This window comes from Macrobrachium nipponense, chromosome 34, assembly GCF_015104395.2.
Source record: "Macrobrachium nipponense isolate FS-2020 chromosome 34, ASM1510439v2, whole genome shotgun sequence".
NCBI classification, from domain to species: Eukaryota; Metazoa; Arthropoda; class Malacostraca; order Decapoda; family Palaemonidae; genus Macrobrachium; species Macrobrachium nipponense.
The window spans coordinates 3051924-3059595 of NC_061095.1; positions in this window are offsets into that span (position 1 = coordinate 3051924).

Consider the following 7672-nt stretch of genomic DNA (forward strand, 5'->3'; position numbering starts at 1 on the left):
CTTACAGTTTATGGTTCTAAAAGACCTTTGACTTTCAACCAAGGTCAAAAATTAAAATGGCAGATGGAAGGAAAGCAAAGGAATATAGAACGGGTTAAAATGTGAAAATCCTAAAGTATTTCAAGTTGACCCGTGACCTTCATCCTAGGTCAATGGTCCAAAAATGCAAGATAAAGTAAAATTCGTAATCCAAAAAGTCCTTCTTTTTCAACGATGGGACGAGCTTTAGGTGCTGGCATAAGCCGTACAACACCCTAAGAAACCAATTCATAAGAGAATTGAATTGAATGTAGAATTTATTCCAAAGGCCAAACCCCTGGGGACCAATGAGGTCATTCAGAGCTGAAACGGAAATCGACAAACCTCAAAAAGTAGTTGCACCATGAATCAATTGTTAGGAGCCGTGGGAAGGGAGATGGAGGAAAGCGAATATCGAAGGAGGTACAGTAAAAAGGAAGGCACGCTGCAAAGAACGTTATTAAAGGAATTCTAGACGCCACACAAACAAACCTAACAGATTCTTGGAAGGGACTTATGACATCCACCCTTTGAACGACGTAAGCCCTTGAGCTACACCGTCACAACAGGAAAGAGATATTTCCAGGTGTTTACTACACCTGCGGCAGGTGACGAGTAATAGGTGACAGGTAATTGCTGTTTGCTGCTTAACCAGGAACGACAAACAAACGTAAACAGGGAGATGAATTAGGTTGGAAAAGGAGACGGGGAAGAAGGTTTATATATAGATAGTTATTCGATTGGAAAATAGCCGTCTGTAGCAGTTTCCTGAAAAGTGACTAAAGCAAATTCTGTTCGAGTTCATATATTTCACTTTTTTTGGACTTTTTTTTTTTGGCAGGACTCCAACACAAAATACGAACAACTGGAAACACAAATAATGATTTACATTCGTCTAATGCAAATTAATGATAGAAATGCACGAAAAGATAATAATTAATGTCTGTATATTTGTTCGTTTGCAAGAATGTTTTACAAACAAAGCAAAGGAGTTTTTCAATAAATAATTTTTTTTCGATAATTCTGAAAGAGCAATTATTCAAATACCCAGCAGATGTCCGTCCGTCCATCTCTCTCTCTCTCTCTCTCTCTCTCTCTCCGAATAATGAAACTCGCAAATAACGAAATTCCTTCCAACTGCATATCAACTCACGCAAGATAAACCTCGGTTTACGTTTTAGCTTTGAAATCTCAAGCCTGGAAAATCTGGCCTGGAAAGACGATATTTCCTCCTGGAAGGAGTCACTTCTGGAACAAGTGCTTATTCCAGAGGTGAACAAAGCTTTGTTCCAGGTGTGAACGAAGCTCTGTTCCAGGTGTGAACGAAGCTTCGTTCACACCTGGAACAATATTTTTGTTCCAGATGTGAACAAAGCTTTGTTCAGATTTTTTTTCCAGATGTGAACAAAGCTTTGTTCCAGATTTTTTTCCAGATGTGAACAAAGCTTCGCTCACACCTGGAACAAATGTTTTGTTCTAGATGTGAACAAAGATTTGTTCCAGATGTGATTCTGAACAAAGTTCTAAGACTTACTTTCTCTCTTTGTGAGAGAGATATTTATTAAGTTATTTCTTGGTTTGCCCTAACACAAGTTTCCTGAACTAAACTGAGAGAGAGAGAGAGAGAGAGAATTCACAGTCTCTTGATTTTAATATGATATGGTACAGATGCCAATACTTCACAAAATCTCTCTCTCTCTCTCTCTCTCTCTCTCTCTCTCTCTCTCTCTCTCTCTCTCAAGGACCGTGTTTCAAATCCCACTTAATTCTGACGTCATCAAATCATCTTACCCCTTTTCCCTTTATTTTCTTTTCTTTTATATCCCAATTCTCTCCCTTCCATTATCGTCTTTACTTATCTCGTCTCCCTGATCTTCTTTTGCTTACCTAAGTTATTTCGGTTATTATTATTATTATTATTATTATTATTATTATTATTCTTATTATTATTATTATTATATTATTATTATCATTTTTATTATTGGACATATAAAAGTATTATTTATTATATTCTTATTATTATTATTATTATTATTATTATTATTATTAAGATCTGCTCAATACATTCATTCGGGCGTAAAAAATGTATGGGTTTTATATATATATATATATTCGATATAATATTATATATATATCTATATTATATATAATATATATATATATATAATATAAATACATATAAAACCCATACACACTACACACAGACTATATATATTATTATATATATATAATTAATATATATATACATATTAAACCCAATACCACCAACACACAGATATATATATATATATATATAATATATAATATATATATATATCATTATATATATATAATTATATAAAACCCATACACACATACACACGCACACACACACTACAGAATCCTACATAACCAGTGCTACATCTATCCATCCATCCACCATCATAGACTTTTTCAGTGCCGAGTATGATATCCCTGGTGAGGTTAATAAAAATGAGGAATTTTGCCAGAAATTTAATAACTTTTGGCTTCGATAGGATAGTGAAATTCCTCTCTCTCTCTCTCTTCTCTCTCTATCCTCTCTCCTCTCTCTCTCTCTCTCTCTCTCTCTCTCTCTCTCTCTCTCATATGAGCTTGATGCCAATAGGTTAGGAAATGTTTGGTGCATATTTCAAGAGAGCCTTATTTGAGAGAGAGAGAGAGAGAGAGAGAGAGAGAGAGAGAGAGAGAGAGAGAGAGAGAAATTAAAAGTCAAATGTTTATTTCAATTTACGTAGGTTATTCACATAAAAGTTTACAAAATTAGAAGAGCTAATTAATATTATTAACATTAAGACGTTTATGAAAAAATACCCGTGAGAGAGAGAGAGAGATGAGAGATTAGAGATAGAGAGACGAGAGAGAGAGAAAGAAAGAGACGAGAGAGAGAGAGACCTTACCTTACAGACCTTACATCTTGTTCGGGTTGCCCCAGGTCCCTCAGTGTGAGGCACCTCAATGTCTACCAGAGAGTTGCTAGTACATCTTCCGGTATATTTTGCATCTTCCAATCTTGGATGGTCTGGGATGCAGTTTAGATATTTGTCGAGCTTATTCTTAAACACATCTACGCTCACTCCTGATATATTCCTCAGATGAGCTGGCAACGCATTGAATAGACGCTGCATTATCGATGCTGGTGCGTAGTGGATTAATGTCCTGTGTGCTTTCCTTATTTTCCTGGTATAGTTGTGGGCACTATTAATCTACCTCTGCTTGCTCTTTCTGATATTTTTAGGGTTCCATGATATTTTCTGCTATTCCTTTCTTATCTGTTTCCATGCCTGAATTATCATGTAGCGTCTCTCTCTTTCTTAGACTATATAATTTAAGAATTGTAGTCTTTCCCAGTAGTCTAGGTCCTTAACTTCTTCTATTCTAGCTGTAAAGGACCTTTGTACACTCTCTATTTGTGCAATATCCTTTTGATAGTGTGGGTACCATATCATATTGCAATATTCAAGTGGAACTAGTACGAACAATGTTTTATAAAGCATAAATCATGTGTTCAGCTTTGGGGTTCTTGTTTTGAAGTGCCGTAACAAATTATTCCCATTTGTCTTTTACATTTTGCCAACAGAGTTGCTATTTGATCATTGCATAACATGTTCCTATTCATCATCACACCAAGGTCTTTAACTGCTTCCTTATTTGTGATGGTCTCATATTAGGTCCCTTATATGCATATAGCTTTCTTTCTCTGTCTCCATAATTTTATTGATTCAAATTTATCAGAGTTAAATACCATACCTATTTACCTTGCCCTGCCAAATCATATACTTTGTTAAGGTCTCTTTGTAGAGCGTTCCTATCTTCGTCACAAGTAATTTCTCTACTTATTCTTGTGTCATCTGCGAAACTACTCAACTACCGAATCCTTCACATTATTGTCTATGTCTTCAATCATAATAACAAACAGTATTGCAGCTAACACCGTACCTTGCGGCACACCGGATATTACCATTGACTTCATCCGATTTCTCATCGTTTGCAATAACTATCTGTTTTCTGTTGTGTAAAAATTCTTTTAACCATCTTCCTACTTTATCACGATATTGTGTTTTCTAATTTTCTTTCGCTAATATAGTTATGGTCTACTTTATCAAAAGCTTTGGCAAAGTCTAAATAAACCACATCTGTTTCATTTCCGCTTTTCATATTTTTGAATATGTTCTCACGGTGGACTAACAGTTGGGTTTGTGTACTTTTTCCGGGTACGAAACCATGTTGTCCTTTATTAAACAAATTATTTTTTATTAAATTAAAGTTTCATAATATTTTCTTCATTACCCTCCCTTTCATACACTTTCATAATATGTGATGTTAGACTCACAGGCCTATAATACTTGCCTCTAGTCTTGATCCACTTTTGAAAGTAGGGGTAATATATGCTAATTTGTGCTCATCATAAATCTTGCCTGTATCTACACTTTGTCTTAATAATATTGCAAGTGGCTTTGCGATAGAATGAACTACTTTCTTTAACAAAATAGCAGGAATTCCATCAGGCCCTGCAGCAGCTCCATTTTTAATTTCATTAATAGCCTGCACAATATCAGCTTCATTAATATCTATGTCAGCTAAATATTCACTATTTTCATCCCTTACTTCTATATCATTATCTTCATTATCTATTCTAGGGGTGAATTCTCTCTTATATCGTTCTGCCAGTATGTTGCAAATTTCCTTTTTTTCATTCGTTAATCTCCCTTCAATTCTCAGAGGGGCCTATTTCTATTCTTCTTTTATTCATCTTCTTCGCATATGGCGTATAATAGTTTGGGGTTTTGCTTGATATTTAATAGGGTTTTTTTCTTCCAAGTCCCGTTTTTCATTTTCTTTTATTTGATTGTATAATCTTTTGTTTCTGCATTTTCTATCTTACTTTTTAGTTCTATAACTTTGTTCCATGCATTTTTTTTTTTCTTTTGCAAGACCTTTTTTCCACTTTCTGATTTTCTGGAACAAGATCCTTCTGTTCTCTGGGTATGCATGAATGAGTTTACTTTTCTTCTTCGGTATATATTTTCCACTATTTTCTCCAATATATAATATCTCCGTATTTACCCTTATGTCATCACTACGAAAATGTTATCCAATCTTTGTTTAATTCTTCATTAATTTCTGACCATTTTATATTTTTACTGTAGAAGTTGTATTTTCCATATCCTTCCCACTTTTTCATTTCTTGCTTATCTCTATTTTCACTTGCTTTGGAATGAACTGTTAATTCTATGACAGTTATGGTCTGAAATATTCGCATTATAAACTATTATTTCTTTAACATAATTCATCTCGTTCACAAATACTAGGTCTAAAGTATTTTCCTTTCTTGTTGGCAGTGATTTATTTGTTGAATGTTGTATTCTAGTAGCATATCTAATAGCTTTTCAAATTGCCTCTTATCTTCTGCACTACTATTACTCTCTTTTTTATATGTATAAGTACAACCACAATCTCCTATTCGTTCTTTCCATTCTACGAAAGGAAAGTTGAAGTCACCAGATAGGAGAATAGTCCAGTCCTTGTGATTTCTACATATATCATCCAATTTTTCAATTATTAAGTCAAACTCTTTAGTATTAGGAGGTCTATATACTTACTATGTTCATCAATTTTTCAGATTCAAATTCTACCGCTATTAGTTCACATTCTGAGTTACTATATTTCTCATATATTTTTCCTTGTTTTTTTGTCTTTCCCATATATTGCGGTTCCCCCTTGATTCCTATTTTTTCTCTCTGATCTATAAGTTTGGAACCCTTTTATTTGATCATCATTCCCAGTCTCTTAGGAAATACCAGGTTTCACTTATTTATTCATTATATCTATTTTCTTTTCATTTTGGGTTAGTTCTTAATCTCCTAAGTACTCTATTTTTCTTTTTGAGTTACTCGTAACTAAACCCTGCGCATTCATCACTATGATGGTTTGCGTGTTTTCTCCTTCATTTAATACTGGTAGTAATAAGGATTTTCCCATGTCTCTTTCCTGTTCTGGTATGTTGTTCTTTTTTTCATTTCCCGAAAATTTCTGACATTAAAAATCCAACTTTTTTTTCCATAATATTTGATCTTCCTTCATCAATAATTATTCATTTTGTGTCTGAATCTGCAAATTTTCTCCGTTTCTGCAATATCCTCTTGCATAAAAATACAGTTATATCTCTTGGGTATAATTTCGGAGCTGATGCTTTGAAATTTTTTGCTGAACCTCTGCATATCTCATTGGTGGTTTGCTTTTCTCTTTTACCTGATATTCTTGATTTCTCTCTTTATTTGTTTCTTTCTTATTGGATTTTATTACTTGGTTGGTTATTTATTTGATTATGATTGCATGGCTACAGGTGCATATATTTGCATTTTTTGTCGAACTTACATCCTTTTCCTTCTTTTAGGTTTTTACATATTTTTGGATGCAGATCTCTGCAATCATCCCCATATCCATCTAAGTATGCACATTTACCATATATTTCATAGTTTTGACATATCTTAGGATGTTTGTAGTAAACATCTTTCTCCAAATCTGCAATTCCCTCTTTTCAAAAGTTGCAGATTTTGTCTTTCTTGTCTATTTTTTCCTCTTTCCCGTCATTGTATAGATCTGGGTAGAGCCTCTTCGGGATTTGCTTTTCTGTGTCATATCGTAATTTATTTCTTGAGTAGGTGCTGCTTTATTGCCTCATATGTAGTATCAATGAGTATCTCTGCATCCATACTTTTATTTGTTCTTGTTTTGTGTTCCTTATTTTTTTCTGTCATTTCATTTTTGTTTACTTCTCTTCCGTTTTCCTCTTCTTCTTTTTCTCTCTTCTTCTTCCTCTTCTCTTCTTCTTCATCCTCAACTATTTGTACATTTCAATCTTGATTTAATAACATTGTCTATCCATGATAGACATGTTGAACAAAAAAATTCTTGTATCTTTTCTCAAATCTTGTATTACCCTCAGCACACTGTGGATGGGTCGGAATGTTGCATGCAGCACATTTTCTGATTAGGTTTTGTGGATTGACTATGCTATACAAACCTTACACAGTTTGCATGCTTTTGGCATTCTTTTCCTAATGCATCAATTAGGATATTCACAAGATTCACCTTATTCATTTTCTTTACGTCGGTATATGTTGGTTTATGTATATTTTCTTTATGAGTCTCTTGACCACTTGGATTTTATTTGGAACTTCTTCAATATTTCAAGATGTTTTCATTAGATTTGTTCCAGTTTGAAGGATTATATCCTTCTAATATATCTATGAATGCTTTTGTATCTTTTGTTGGTTAGGACTGTTTGCTGATTTCATAGATGAGAAATGCCAGTTCCCTTCCTGCTACCTCATCGTATTGCGAATCTGCTAAACACGCCAAATTACGCCACCTCTTCCGCAGTTGGAACTTACTGCCATCTTGTTCTGATATAGTATTACACTTGATAAACTAACTTAGAAGACGCTTTATCCTACTATTTTCACACTAATCTTATCACCGATAGTTCACGAACACTTCTAGATATTTCTCAAATTCTAGACGTATGTTAAACTTGTGATATCTGTTGATTAATCTGAGTTCACGCGGGGTACGTCTCACCAAGCAAGATGGCTACTTACGAGAGAGAGAGAGAGAGAGAGAGAGAGAGAGC